This window comes from Triticum aestivum, chromosome 7A (assembly GCF_018294505.1).
Source record: "Triticum aestivum cultivar Chinese Spring chromosome 7A, IWGSC CS RefSeq v2.1, whole genome shotgun sequence".
NCBI lineage: Eukaryota > Viridiplantae > Streptophyta > Magnoliopsida > Poales > Poaceae > Triticum > Triticum aestivum.
Genome location: NC_057812.1, coordinates 558774994 through 558790738, shown reverse-complemented (window position 1 = coordinate 558790738; position 15745 = coordinate 558774994).

The following is a 15745-nucleotide window of genomic DNA, read 5'->3' as shown; positions in this document are numbered from 1 at the left end:
ACTATCCAGCAGGTTTGACACCTTAGTCGCCCCCAAACCATTCGCTTTGGAAAACAATAGGCTATCATCTGCAAACAAAAAGTGGTTAACAGGAGGCATCGGCAGCGCTACTTGGATTCCACCTATCTGCAATGACTAAACTCTGGTGTTAAGAGGCACGAAAGGCCCTCTGCTGGCCAAAAAACAGGTAAGGGGAGATAGGATCTCCTTGACAATTTAGTGAAGTGTGAGGGTACCTGCTTCGGGCACTTGCTTGGCTCAGCTAACCCGCTGCTCTGCTCAGGCCCAAATCCAACCAAAATCTACCGTAAAGAAAATCCAACCAAAATTATTTGTCATTGTCCAAAACCCTCGCCTCTCTAGCCATGGGCAACGCGGTCGCCTCCCCATCCACCGGTGGCTATGACGGCGAGGACTGCATCAGCGCCCTCCCCGACGACCTCCTCCGTCGCATCATCTACCTCCTCCCCATCACTGACGCCGCCCGCACCGCCGCCATCGCCTCTCGCTGCCGCCAACTCTGGCGCTCCATCCCTCTCTTGCTCAACGATGCAGACCTCCCCGAGCCCGCGCGTGATGCCGTGGTCCCCCGAGTCGTCGCCGACCACCCGGGCCCCTTCTGCGTCATCCTCCTCACCGACTGCAGGCCTGCCTCCCTCGACCGTGAGCTCGCCGAGTGGCCGTGCCTCCTCGCTGCCAAGGGTACCCAGGAACTCACCCTCATGAACAAGCCTACCAAGGCCCAGCCCCCCGTACCCCTTCCCGCCGACGTCCTCCGCTACGCCTCGCTCGAGGGTCTCTTGCTGGATTTTTGGAGGTTACCCGTCGGACTCTCCCGCGGCGCCGATATAATTCTTCCCCATCTCCGGAATCTTGGTATGATAAGGATTGACATGAGCGACGAGGGCCTCGAGCACTTTCTTGCTTCCAGCCCCGTTCTAGAGACACTCGTCATCCATAGTCCCGAGCACGCCCGTCCCTGTCTCCGCAGCCAAAGCCTCCTGTGCCTGATGCTTTGCCTTTCGGAGGAATCCGCCATGGTGGACACCCCAAGCCAAGAATTCACAAGCTGCATGTTAGAAGGGAGAGGGGGATTTGGTGAAATAGTTTTTATGTATTGCTTGAGCCTCGTGGGTATATATATAGGAGTACAATCATCTACTTTGAGTACAAGACAAGCCAGAATCAAATCCTAGTCTATCTCGTCTTTCCTAATAAACATTATACTCAACATCCGCCCGCAGTCACAACGGTAGCGACGCAGACGATGAGACTGGAGAAGAATCCGAAGGCAAGCCGACGGACACCCCCCTACAGTCGTAACGGTCGATGCATCGCGGAGTCATGGCTCGAGTGAAAACCGGCGAGGTTGCTCAAGAAGGCGGTAGCCCTTTGTGCCGTTTGTCGATGTAGCCGAGAGCGAAGGGTGGTGTTGCCGTGGTCGAGGTAGCCATGCGAAGAATGTCGTGGTCGATGTCGAGTCGGGGAGCCGGTGTCGAGGATGTCGCCATGGAGCCGCGGGCGCAAGGAGGCGCCGAGTTAGCATGGGCGCATTGGTGTCGAAGTAGTGGTGCACCGGGAAGAAGATGTTGTTGACGACTCGTCGCGGCGGGTTTGCCAAGCCCGGGGACACATCATAGACGAAGGCACGCACTAGTGTTGCCAGCACCGGGCATGCGTAGATGAATGAAGACGAAGTTGACGAAGCGTCGCACCATGCTTGCCAGGACCGGGGACACGTCGTGGACGAAGGCACGCATCGGTGTTGCCAGCACCGGACATGCGTAGACGAGGGACCTGCACGAGCTATACGCCATGTCGGAGAAGTCGGAGGGGCCAGTAGAGAAGAACTCGACGACGATTGCGGCGTCCATCGGCGCGGGGCCAATGTCGCCCGTGGTTATCGGAGTAGATGAAGCAGTCGGGGTAGATGACGGCGACGCTGGCGACGAGCTGGTGCTGAACGAAGACGAAAGGGGTGGACGGGCGGCTGCGGCTGCTATGAAGGTAGCGGCGGCGGCGGCCAAAGAGGAGGAGCGGCGGCCGCGGTGGTTAGGTAAGGAGTGCGGCGGAGGTGCTCGAAGTAGGCGAAGAACCCTGACAACGTGACGAAGACTGGCGCGGACGGTGGTGTTCCCGCGCCAAGGGAGATGGCGCGGCGCATACCACGGGGGGGTCAACGTGCGGTGATGGTGGAGTGGACCGTGGACCGCGGCGCTACGGCCCAAAGAGGCGATGACGGGAAGACCTCGGGGCGGCGGCTCGGACCACGGGCCGCAACGCTGCGGCCTGTAGGGGCGGCGCAATGGCGGTTCGCGACTCGGTGCAACCGCGGGGACGGCCTTGGGACGGCGGCGTGGACCACGTGCCACGCAGACCCTTGAGGTTCGAACACTGGGGTGCGCACGGAGATTTCGCCTTCTACCTACCTGCACCCCTCCGCCTCGCTAAGATCTAAGCTATGGAAAGAACAACACAAGAGACACAGGGTTTATACTGGTTCGGGCCACCGTTGCGGTGTAATACCCTACTCCAGTGTGTGGTGTGGTGGATTGCCTCTTGGGCTGATGATGATGAGCAATACAAGGAAGAACAGCCTCGCAAGGGTCTATTCTTGGCTGGGGGTATGAACTGCTAGGAGGAGTTCAGTCGCCCTTCTCTCTCTGTGTGTGTGATGCTACTCGGTCCGATCCCAGCTTGTTTCTCTCTTCTTGATTTTCCCCCTACCCTGGGGGTGGCTAGTCCTATTTATAGGCAAAGGCCCTGGCCTCTTCCCAAATATTGAGCGGGAAGGGCGCCAACAATTGGCCATTTTGAAGGGGAACATCTGGTACACTTATCCTGACTAAAGTTGGTCCTCGCCTACCAAAGGCTCTGGTGGTGACGCTGGCTTGGGCTCCACAATGACTTCCTCCCTGCCGTTGGACTGGTCTTGGTCTCGTTGCACCAAAACGGGTACCTTTGCGTGATGCTCTCGCCTGCGCTTGCTCCCTTTGCACCAAAGAGGAAAGGAGGACACTGCGCGGCTGGCGCCCGCCTGGCGCCTTTGGTCGTCATGTCTTGCGTCACGGGCACCTCGCGAGGTACCCCACCTTGATCTCTCCGCCTCCTCGCGAGCCAGCCTAATGAGGCCGTGCCTGAGGAAGTTCCGTGTCATCCGCCCCGCGAGGCTTGGCCCCTCGCGAGGATCTTGGGTCTGTGTTGATGAAGATGGGTCGTGCTAGGCCCCCCTTTGAGCCACGCCGCAGGCCGCAGGCAGGCAAGTCTAGGGACCCCCGTTCCCAGAATGCCGACAGTAGCCCCCGGGCCCAAGGCGCGCCAGGACTTGGCCGTGTAGGGAGGCGGAAGGGCAAGAGCGAAGCGCCGCGGGCCCTAACAGCCTGCGGCCTTGGGCGCCGCGTGGCGGTTGATTGGACGTGGGCGGCACTGTTCCCCCACGCCCCCTTATTTTGCGCCATGCTAGGCGGACTCATAGTCATACACAGCCGCTCCCCTTTCTGTTGCTTGAGCGCCCTCTGTCCTTCCTCCTCTGGAACTCCAGCTTCTGTTTACAACCCAATCTCGAACCTTCCCCCTTCCAATCGCCATGGCTCCAACGAAGAAGGGAAGAGGGAAGAAACCCATGCCTCCGCCTTGCTCGCCGCCGTTGGCGGCCCCCGCCGAGGGCTTGGGCAAGGTCAGCTCGGCTCTGGCCACTATCTTCAACGAATGCGGGAGGACGATGGCCTGGCCCGCGTCCCACTTCTCCATCGACAGGATAGTCACCGAGGTCCAGTATTTTGCCGACGCCCTGTGGGCGGGTCTGGTTCCCCCCTTTTCTGATTTCTTCAATGCCGTGCTTTCCCACTATCAGATCCACATGATGCATCTGGGTCCTGAATCCATCACCCTCCTTTCGGTCTTCGCCTTTGTTTGCGAGGCAATGATGGGCATCCTTCCTTCGGTTGCCTTGCTGCGCCACTTCTTCTCTCTGCGCCTTGTCGACCCTACCCAATGTTGGGCGTGTGTGAGCTTCGTTGCCGCGTCTGAGACAGCGGCCTCAGGGATTGACTTCAGGCTCCCTCTGCCCGCGGCTGGGTTCCGCGAGCGGTGGCTGTATGTGGATGCAGGGGTGCCCAGCCCCCTGCTATTGGAGCCAACTTCGCCTGCTGTCCCCAATTCGGGCTGGGGCCAGTAGACGCTTGAGAGCCCCCGGCTCGTCTTCGTCTGGCACCGCTTCGCGTTCTTGAGGTTGCTTGGCGTGACAGCGCCCAAGGTGGTGAAGGAGTTCCTGCTTCGCCGCATTGCTCCTCTCCAATGCCACTCCCGCCGGATGTGGGCCTTCAGCGGGCGTGATGATCGTATGAGGCTCCAGGAAGAGGACCTGACGCCTGAAGTGCTGAGGACAGTGCTCTTGATCCTGACTAGGGACCCCAACCCTGGCAGCATCCAGCAGGGAGGGGCCTTGCTGTACCTCTGCCAGAACAGGGGCGATTTTATGAATCAGATGCCTATCTTTGGTGAGTGGGGGCCATGCCCCGCCAGCCTCCGGGGGCCTCGCAAGAACCCACTGATGGTGACTGCCCTTCCAGTCGGCCAAGGCGACTCTTCCTCGGGTGGCGGAGCAGGGAGGCGTGAGGCGCCAGAGGCCGAGGGGGCTCCCGGCGAGGTGACAGCGTTGGGCGATGCTCATGAGGGAGCAGCTCTTGGGGCCTGTGCCGCTGAGGCTGAGGGCGGCAAGCAGCTGCTCTCAGGCCTGCGGCTGAGGCCCCTGAGGCTCCAGCCGCTTCTCTTGGCGAGGCGACTGGCAGTGCGCATCAGGTAGGTGCCCCTGACGCGGATCGCCTTGACGCTTCGTCCTCGTCGCAGGTTGATCCCTGCGCTCAAGTCTTGGGCCGCTTTCGCATGGACTTTGAGGCCCTCCGGAAGAGAAGGGAGGCCCTGGGCGACGATTACCCTTGTCGCCTGCTGAAGCGTAGGAAGTACCTCGCCACTGATGAGTAAGCCTTCTCCTTTTCCAGTTCCCGATCCTTCTGTTGCTTTTACTGATCCTTGCTCCGCATGCCCCTTCCAGCCGAGCTCGCGGAGATGGATGAGGTGCCGTCCCCCTTGGCTTCGCCCCCTCTACCGTTCTCAAGCGCTCCGAGAAGCAGAGCCCTTGTGGTGAGGGCGATCGGAGAGGCGAACCGTCCCGAGGCGCATCGAGGCCCTGCGCACCTCGCGATTCTCCTTCGCGGGCCTTCTCATGGCATAGCCAGCCTGCCGTGGGCTTCTCGCCTGGTTGTGGACTGCGACTGGCTGAGGCGCTCCCTGCGCTCTTCATCTGGGGACGGGCTGGCTCAGGCCGGGCTTCTGGCGTGGCATACCCAACCGTCGCGAGGGTGCCAGGCCCCAGCCCCCTGCCCGGAGGGGGAGTGCTGATCCATGGCTCCCGGCGCTTGCTTGGGGCAGATGATGGTGTGGAAGATGTGCTCAAGCGCGCCCGGGAGCGTCGCTCTCTTTGCCAAGGATTCCTTCGAAGGGCGGCTGATGCAGTGAGCCTGCTTGGTGAGGAGCTTGCTGATGAAGACGCGCGCCTTGAGGCCGAGGGCCTGCGCTTGGCTGCAGAGAGGCGCGAGCTGGAGGGCGCCATCGCCCTTGTGCGCCATCAGCGCGATCTTGACAACGAAGAGGCCAAGGCATCGCTGGTGGCCTCTCGGGAGGCCCGATCTTGGGCCGTTGAGGAGGCCCGAGAAGCTGAACGGCGGCGAGAGGCGGCAGAGGAGCGGCTCGGGAGCTCCTGGCCTGGTGCCACTCACTTGAGGAGCAAGTGAAGCTGCACGAGGCAACCCTCGCATCGATAAAGGTGGCCTCTAGTGACCCAGCAGAGCTCCAGAAGCGTGAGGAGGTGCTGACGCTGGAAGCCACCGAATGTACCCGCGAGTACGAGCGTCTGGAGACGAGGGAGCGCTTGGTGACGCTGTCGGAGGATGATGTCGCTGCACGGGAAGCCCGTGTCCTGGAGGAGGTCGGACGTCGGGTGGCGATGGCGCGCTTGGACCTCGAGCGCGAGTCCGAGGAGAGGCTGGGGTTGATCCGGGCCGAGGCTGAAGGTAGGACTGCTGCCTTGAGGGCCAAGCTAGAGGAAACGACGCGGCGGGCCGATGCTCTTCGGGACACCCTTGAAGTAGCGCAAGGGGAGTCAACCACCTCCCAGGCCGAGGTGCTCCTTCTTCGCCATCGGGTGGAGGAGGCTGAAACCGTCGCGCGCCAGAATGCGGACGAGATACGTCAGTGGCGGATCCTGGAGCATGAGCACGGCCCCACGCTCACCACGCTTTGGGAGAGAGCCAACAGAGCCTTGGGCAACATCTGCAAGGCGGCTGTTGGCGAGCCGCACGCAGTCAACTATGCCGGCAACCTTCAGTTCTTCACCGACGTGGTGACGCAGCTGGAGGCGCGGTCGGTCAGGGCCGACACGTTGGTGGAGGAGAGGAGCCGCGCCCTGCTCGGGCGCGCCTTTTCTCGCGTCTTCAGCCATCTCCGGAACATGGATCCCCACTTCGATTTCGACGCCGCCATCACCCCAGTGTTGGGTTTCGTAGTAATTTCAAAATTTTCCTACGCACACGCAAGATCATGTGATGCATAGCAACAAGAGGGGAGAGTGTTGTCTACGTACCCACGCAGACCGACTGCGGAAGCATTGACGCAACGTAGAGGAAGTAGTCGTACGTCTTCACGATCCAACCGATCAAGCACCGAAACTACGGCACCTCTGAGTTCGAGCACATGTTCAGCTCGATGACGATCCCCGGACTCCGATCCAGCAAAGTGTCGGGGAAGAGTTCCGTCAGCACGACGGCGTGGTCACGATCTTGATGCACTACAGCAGCAGGGCTTCGCCTAAACTCCGCTACAGTATTAACGAGGAATATGGTGGCTGGGGGCACCGCACACGGCTAAGGAATAGATCACGTGGATCAACTTGTGTGTTTCTGGGGTGCCTCTGCCTCAGTATATAAAGGACTAGAGGGGGGAGGCTGGCCGGCCATAGGAGGCGCGCCAGGAGAGTCCTACTCCCTCTGGGAGTAGGATCCCCCCCCAATCCTAGTTGGAATAGGATTCGCGGAGGGGGAAAAGAGAGTGAGGGGGCCGGCCACCTCTCCTAGTCCTAATAGGACTAAGGGAAGGGGGAGGCGCACAACCCATGTAGGGCTGCCTATTCTCTTTTCCACTAAGGCCCATCATGGCCCATTTAGCTCCCGGGGGGTTCCGGTAACCGTCCCGGTACTCCGGTAAAATCCCGATTTCACCCGGAACACTTCCGATATCCAAACATAGGCTTCCAATATATCAATCTTTACGTCTCGACCATTTCGAGACTCCTCGTCATGTCCATGATCACATCCGAGACTCCGAACAACCTTCGGTACATCAAAATGCATAAACTCATAACATAACTGTCATCGTAACCTTAAGCGTGCGGACCCTACGGGTTCGAGAACAATGTAGACATGACCGAGACACGTCTCCGGTCAATAACCAATAGCGGGACCTGGATGCCCATATTGGCTCCTACATATTCTACGTAGATCTTTATCGGTCAGACCGCATAACAACATATGTTGTTCCCTTTGTCATCGGTATGTTACTTGCCCGAGATTCGATCGTCGGTATCCAATACCTAGTTCAATCTCGTTACCGGCAAGTCTCTTTACTCGTTCCGTAATACATCATCTCACAACTAACATATTAGTTGTAATGCTTGCAAGGCTTATGTGATGTGCATTACCGAGAGGGCCCAGAGATACCTCTCCGACAATCGGAGTGACAAATCCTAATCTCGAAATACGCCAACCCAACATGTACCTTTGGACACACCTGTAGTACTCCTTTATAATCACCCAGTTACGTTGTGACGTTTGGTAGTACCCAAAGTGTTCCTCCGGTAAACGGGAGTTGCATAATCTCATAGTTATAGGAACATGTATAAGTCATGAAGAAAGCAATAGCAACATACTAAACGATCGGGTGCTAAGCTAATGGAATGGGTCATGTCAATCAGATCATTCAACTAATGATGTGACCTCATTAATCAAATAACAACTCATTGTTCATGGTTAGGAAACATAACCATCTTTGATTAACGAGCTAGTCAAGTAGAGGCATACTAGTGACACTTTGTTTGTCTATGTATTCACACATGTATTATGTTTCCGGTTAATACAATTCTAGCATGAATAATAAACATTTATCATGATTATAAGGAAATAAATAATAACTTTATTATTGCCTCTAGGGCATATTTCCTTCAGTCTCCCACTTGCACTAGAGTCAATAATCTAGATTACACTGTAATGATTCTAACACCCATGGAGCCTTGGTGTTGATCATGTTTTGCTCGTGGAAGAGGCTTAGTCAACGGGTCTGCAACATTCAGATCCGTATGTATCTTGCAAATTTCTATGTCTCCCACCTGGACTAGATCCCGGATGGAATTGAAGCATCTCTTGATGTGTTTGGTCCTTTTGTGAAATCTGGATTCCTTTGCCAAGGCAATTGCACCAGTATTGTCACAAAAGATTTTCATTGGACCCGATGCACTAGGTATGACACCTAGATCGGATATGAACTCCTTCATCCAGACTCCTTCGTTCGCTGCTTCCGAAGCAGCTATGTACTCCGCTTCACATGTAGATCCCGCTACGACGCTTTGTTTAGAATTGCACCAACTGACAGATCCACCGTTTAATGTAAACACGTATCCAGTTTGCGATTTAGAATCGTCCGGATCAGTGTCAAAGCTTGCATCAACGTAACCTTTTACGGTGAGCTCTTTATCACCTCCATATACGAGAAACATATCCTTAGTCCTTTTCAGGTATTTCAGGATGTTCTTGACCGCTGTCCAGTGATCCACTCCTGGATTACTTTGGTACCTCCCTGCTAAACTTATAGCAAGGCACACATCAGGTCTGGTACACAGCATTGCATACTCCCTCCGTTTCTTTTTACTCCGCATATAAGATTTGGTCAAAGTCAAACTACACAAAGTTTGACCAAATTTATATATAAAAATATGAACATCTACAATATTAAAACTATATAGTATGAAAATACATTTCATGGTGCATCTGATAATGTTGATTTCATATTGTCAATGTTTATATTTTTTAATATAGAGTTAGTCAAACTTTACAAAGCTTGACTTTGACCAAATCTTATATGCAGACTAAAAAGAAACGGAGGGAGTACATGATAGAGCCTATGGCTGAAGCATAGGGAACATCTTTCATTTTCTCTCTATCTTCTGCAGTGGTCGGGCATTGAGTCTGACTCAACTTCACACCTTGTAACACAGGCAAGAACCCTTTCTTTGCTTGATCCATTTTGAACTTCTTCAAAATCTTGTCAAGGTATGTGCTTTGTGAAAGTCCAATTAAGCGTCTTGATCTATCTCTATAGATCTTTATGCCTAATATGTAAGCAGCTTCACCGAGGTCTTTCATTGAAAAACTCTTATTCAAGTATCCCTTTATGCTATCCAGAAATTCTATATCATTTCCAATCAGCAATATGTCATCCACATATAATATCAGAAATGCTACAGAGCTCCCACTCACTTTCTTGTAAATACAGGCTTCTCCGAAAGTCTGTATAAAACCAAATGCTTTGATCACACTATCAAAACGTTTATTCCAACTCCGAGAGGCTTGCACCAGTCCATAAATGGATCACTGGAGCTTGCACAATTTGTTAGCTCCCTTTGGATCAACAAAACCTTCCGGTTGCATCATATACAACTCTTCTTCCAAAAATCCATTCAGGAATGCAGTTTTGACATCCATCTGCCAAATTTCATAATCATAAAATGCGGCAATTGCTAACATGATTCGGACAGACTTAAGCATCGCTACGGGTGAGAAGGTTTCATCGTAGTCAACCCCTTGAACTTGTCGAAAACCTTTTGTGACAAGTCGAGCTTTGTAGACAGTAACATTACCATCAGCGTCAGTCTTCTTTTTGAAGATCCATTTATTCTCAATTGCTTGCCGATCATCGGGTAAGTCAACCAAAGTCCATACTTTGTTCTCATACATGGATCCCATCTCAGATTTCATGGCTTCAAGCCACTTTGCGGAATCTGGGCTCACCATCGCTTCTTCATAGTTTGTAGGTTCATCATGATCTAGTAGCATGATTTCCAGAACAGGATTACCGTACCACTCTGGCGCGGATCTTACTCTGGTTGATCTACGAGGTTCAGTAGTATCTTGATCTGAAGTTTCATGATCATCATCATTAGCTTCCTCACTTATTGGTGTAGGTGTCGCAGAAACAGATTTCTGTGATGTACTACTCTCCAATAAAGGAGCAGGTACAGTTACCTCGTCAAGTTCTACTTTCCTCCCACTCACTTCTTTCGAGAGAAACTCCTTCTCTAGAAAGTTTCCGAATTTAGCAACAAAAGTCTTGCCTTCGGATCTGTGATAGAAGGTGTATCCAATAGTTTCCTTTGGATATCCTATGAAGACACATTTCTCTGATTTGGGCTCGAGCTTATCAGGTTGAAGCTTTTTCACATAAGCATCGCAGACCCAAACTTTAAGAAACGACAACTTTGGTTTCTTGCCAAACCATAGTTCATAAGGCGTCGTCTCAACGGATTTTGATGGTGCCCTATTTAACGTGAATGCGGCCGTCTCTAAAGCATAACCCCAAAACGATAGCGGTAAATCAATAAGAGACATCATAGATCGCACCATATCTAGTAAAGTACGATTACGACGTTCGGACACACCATTACGCTGTGGTGTTCCGGGTGGCGTGAGTTGCGAAACTATTCCACAATTTTTCAAATGTACACCAAACTCGTAACTCAAATATTCTCCTCCATGATCAGATCGTAGAAATTTTATTTTCTTGTTACGATGATTTTCAACTTCACTCTGAAATTCTTTGAACCTTTCAAATGTTTCAGATTTATGTTTCATTAAGTAGATATACCCATATCTGCTTAAGTCATCTGTGAAGGTGAGAAAATAACGATATCCGCCACGAGCCTCAATATTCATCGGACCACATACATCGGTATGTATGATTTCCAACAAATCTGTTGCTCTCTCCATAGTACCGGAGAACGGTGTTTTAGTCATCTTGCCCATGAGGCACGGTTCGCAAGTACCAAGTGATTCATAATCAAGTGGTTCCAAAAGTCCATCAGTATGGAGTTTCTTCATGCGCTTTACACCGATATGACCTAAACGACAGTGCCACAAATAAGTTGCACTCTCATTATCAACTCTGCATCTTTTGGCTTCAACATTATGAATATGTGTGTTACTACTATCGAGATTCAATAAGAATAGACCACTCTTCAAGGGTGCATGACCATAAAAGATATTACTCATATAAATAGAACAACCATTATTCTCTAATTTAAATGAATAACCATCTCGCATTAAACAAGATCTAGATATAATGTTCATGCTCAACGCTGGCACCAAATAACAATTATTTAGGTCTAATATTAATCCCGAAGGTAGATGTAGAGGTAGCGTGCCGACCGCGATCACATCGACTTTGGAACCGTTTCCCACGCGCATCGTCACCTCGTCCTTTGCCAGTGCCCGCTTATTCCGTAGTCCCTGTTTCGAGTTGCAAATATTAGCAATAGAACCAGTATCAAATACCCAGGTGCTACTGCGAGCTCTAGTAAGGTACACATCAATAACATGTATATCACATATACCTTTGTTCACCTTGCCATCCTTCTTATCCGCCAAATACTTGGGGCAGTTCCGCTTCCAGTGACCAGTCTGCTTGCAGTAGAAGCACTCAGTTTCAGGCTTAGGTCCAGACTTGGGTTTCTTCTCCTGAGCAGCAACTTGCTTGCTGTTCTTCTTGAAGTTCCCCTTCTTCTTCCCTTTGCCCTTTTTCTTGAAACTAGTGGTCTTGTTAACCATCAACACTTGATGCTCCTTCTTGATTTCTACCTCCGCAGCTTTCAGCATTGCGAAGAGCTCGAGAATAGTCTTGTTCATCCCTTGCATATTATAGTTCATCACAAAGCTCTTGTAGCTTGGTGGCAGTGATTGGAGAATTCTGTCAATGATGCAATCATCCGGAAGATTAACTCCCAATTGAATCAAGTGATTATTATACCCAGACATTTTGAGTATATGCTCACTGACAGAACTGTTCTCCTCCATCTTGCAGCTATAGAACTTATTGGAGACTTCATATCTCTCAATCCGGGCATTTGCTTGAAATATTAACTTCAACTCCTGGAACATCTCATATGCTCCATGACGTTCAAAACGTCGTTGAAGTCCCGATTCTAAGCCGTAAAGCATGGCACACTGAACTATCGAGTAGTCATCAGCTTTGCTCTGCCAGACGTTCATAACATCTGGTGTTGCTCCAGCAGCAGGCCTGGCACCCAGCGGTGCTTCCAGGACGTAATTCTTCTGAGCAACAATGAGGATAATCCTCAAGTTACGGACCCAGTCCGTATAATTGCTACCATCATCTTTCAACTTTGCTTTCTCAAGGAACACATTAAAATTCAATAGAACAACAGCACGAGCCATCTATCTACAATCCACATAAACAAGCAAGATACTATCAGGTACTAAGTTCATGATAAGTTTAAGTTCAGTTAATCAAATTATTTAAGAACTCCCACTTAGATAGACATCCCTCTAATCTTCTAAGTGATTACGTGATCCAAATCAACTAAACCATAACTGATCATCACGTGAGATGGAGTAGTTTTCAATGGTGAACATCGTTATGTTGATCATATCTACTATATGATTCACGCTCGACCTTTCGGTCTCCGTGTTCCGAGGCCATATCTGCATATGCTAGGCTCGTCAAGTTTAACCTGAGTATTCTGCGTGTGCAAAAACTGGCTTGCACCCGTTGTAGATGGACGTAGAGCTTATCACACCCGATCATCACATGGTGTCTGGGCACGACGAACTTTGGCAACGGTGCATACTCAGGGAGAACACTTCTTGATAATTTGGTGAGAGATCATCTTATAATGCTACCGTCAATCAAAGCAAGATAAGATGCATAAAAGGATAAACATCACATGCAATCAATATAAGTGATATGATATGGCCATCATCATCTTGTGCTTGTGATCTCCATCTTCGAAGCACCGTCGTGATCACCATCGTCACCGGCGTGACACCTTGATCTCCATCGTAGCATCGTTGTCGTCTCGCCAAGCTTATGCTTCCATGACTATCACTACCGCTTAGTAATAAAGTAAAGCATTACATCGTGATTTCATTGCATACAATAAAGCGACAACCATATGGCTCCTGCCAGTTGCCGATAACTCGGTTACAAAACATGATCATCTCATACAATAAAATTCAGCATCATGTCTTGACCATATCACATCACAACATGCCCTGCAAAAACAAGTTAGACGTCCTCTACTTTGTTGTTGCAAGTTTTACGTGGCTGCTACGGGCTTAAGCAAGAACCAATCTCACCTACGCATCAAAACCACAACGATAGTTTGTCAAATAGACTCCGTTTTAACCTTCGCAAGGACCGGGCGTAGCCATACTTGGTTCAACTAAAGTTGGAGAGACAGTCGCCCGCAAGCCACCTGTGTGCAAAGCACGTCGGGGGAACCGGTCTCGTGTAAGCGTACGTGTAAGGTTGGTCTGGGTCGTCTCGTCCAACAATGCCGCCGAACCAAAGTATGACATGCTGGTAGGCAGTATGACTTATATCGCCCACAACTCACTTGTGTTCTACTTGTGCATGTAACATCAACATAAATAACCTAGGCTCGGATGCCACTGTTGGGTTTCGTAGTAATTTCAAAATTTTCCTACGCACACGCAAGATCATGTGATGCATAGCAACGAGAGGGGAGAGTGTTGTCTACGTACCCACGCAGACCGACTGCGGAAGCGTTGACGCAACGTAGAGGAAGTAGTCGTACGTCTTCACGATCCAACCGATCAAGCACCGAAACTACGGCACCTCCGAGTTCGAGCACACGTTCAGCTCGATGACGATCCCCGGACTCTGATCCAGCAAAGTGTCGGGGAAGGGTTCCGTCAGCACGACGGCGTGGTGACGATCTTGATGCACTACAGCAGCAGGGCTTCGCCTAAACTCCACTACAGTATTAACGAGGAATATGGTGGCTGGGGGCACCGCACACGGCTAAGGAATAGATCACGTGGATCAACTTGTGTGTTTCTGGGGTGTCTCTGCCTCAGTATATAAAGGACTAGAGGGGGAGCCCAAGATATAAAGGACTAGAGGGGGAGCCCAAGGAACCGTTGGTCCGGTTCAGAAGCTTCCCCTTCCAGCAGCTTAACCTTCCAGACCCCTTTTCAAGGAAAGGCTGCAAATCAATCCTTCTCAACTTCTTGAAAGAGAGGGGGAGCCCAAGATATTTGCAAGGGAACGATCCAACAGCGCCGAACCCAGCAAGGCCATTCTGCACAGAATCTTGCTGGCAACGAATGGGATAGACAACACATTTTGCCGGGTTAATTTTGAGGCCCGAGATAGAGCCGAACACCTCCAGAATCTTGAGGATAGCATCAAGCTGGGAGCGATCCGGAGAGGCAAAGATGGCAGCGTCGTCAGCATATAAGCTTGTTCTCATCCTAACGACATTTCGAGGAATGGGCTCTAGAATGCCACGACCGGTGGCGCACTCAAACATCCTCAGTAGGGGATCCATGGCCAGAATGAAGAGCATTGGAGATAGCGGATCTCCTTGTTGCAGTCCCTTTTTATGAGCGAAAGGAGGGCCAGGGCATCCATTAAGAAGAACTCGAGAAGATGACGAGGCCAGCAACAAACTGATAATATTGCGCCATCTCTGCCCAAACCCGTAAGCCTGCATTACTATTTTATACTGACTAGAACATTTCTTACATGGTGTGTTCATAAGAATAAGAATGAAAAATTGGCCTTCACTGTGAGCCTCCATGGAATCCTTGTTCCATGCTGAATTCTGATTGCATTTTTCTGTTCTGTCAGGGTTCCAGATCATTTTTCCCTTCGGATTTTCTATTCTTTTGGTTATTCTACAATGGTCCACTGCAATGCATGGAATCCTTGATCGCCTCTTACAATGAATTAATTCATTTGTAATTTAACCCTGTGAGTTTAATAACACTTTGATCTTACACATTCTAATATTTTCACTTATCTACAGATGCCATGTACGCCTGCATCCAAGGGGTGTCGACTTCTGCAAGCACACGTGTGGTCACAGCAAGCAGCTGAAGCCCAAGAATAAGATCAAGAATTAGAGTGTCACCAGTCAGTTTCATGGATCTGTTAAATCCATCGCCGTGTCAGAGTTTATGCTTCGTTATTATCATCTCTGGTTGTCGCTGAACCTTATTTACTTTGCTTTCAGCCTTGTAGCTCTTTCGCGATCTTTGAAAGAAAATTTGTATCATGAGAGTGATAAAGGTAGATGATGTTGCTGCTTAAAATTATGGTCGTTTTCCTCATGGTACAGTCTGCTCTTATATAATGTTTTGTTAGAATGAAGAAGACTGATCACACTACTACACTAGGCCATGTCTCGTTGGTGCGAAAACAGAATCGTTGAGTATGGTGTAGTGCTTGATCTGTATTTCATGCCAAAGGGTGTTGAAAACTGTACAATTCAATGATGCCGACCTTATGGTTGGATGAATGGGTTTCGGTGTGCAGTAAGTCCCTCGATGGACATAATTTTTATGTTCTCTCTTGGTATTTTCAAGTCTGAAACGCCATT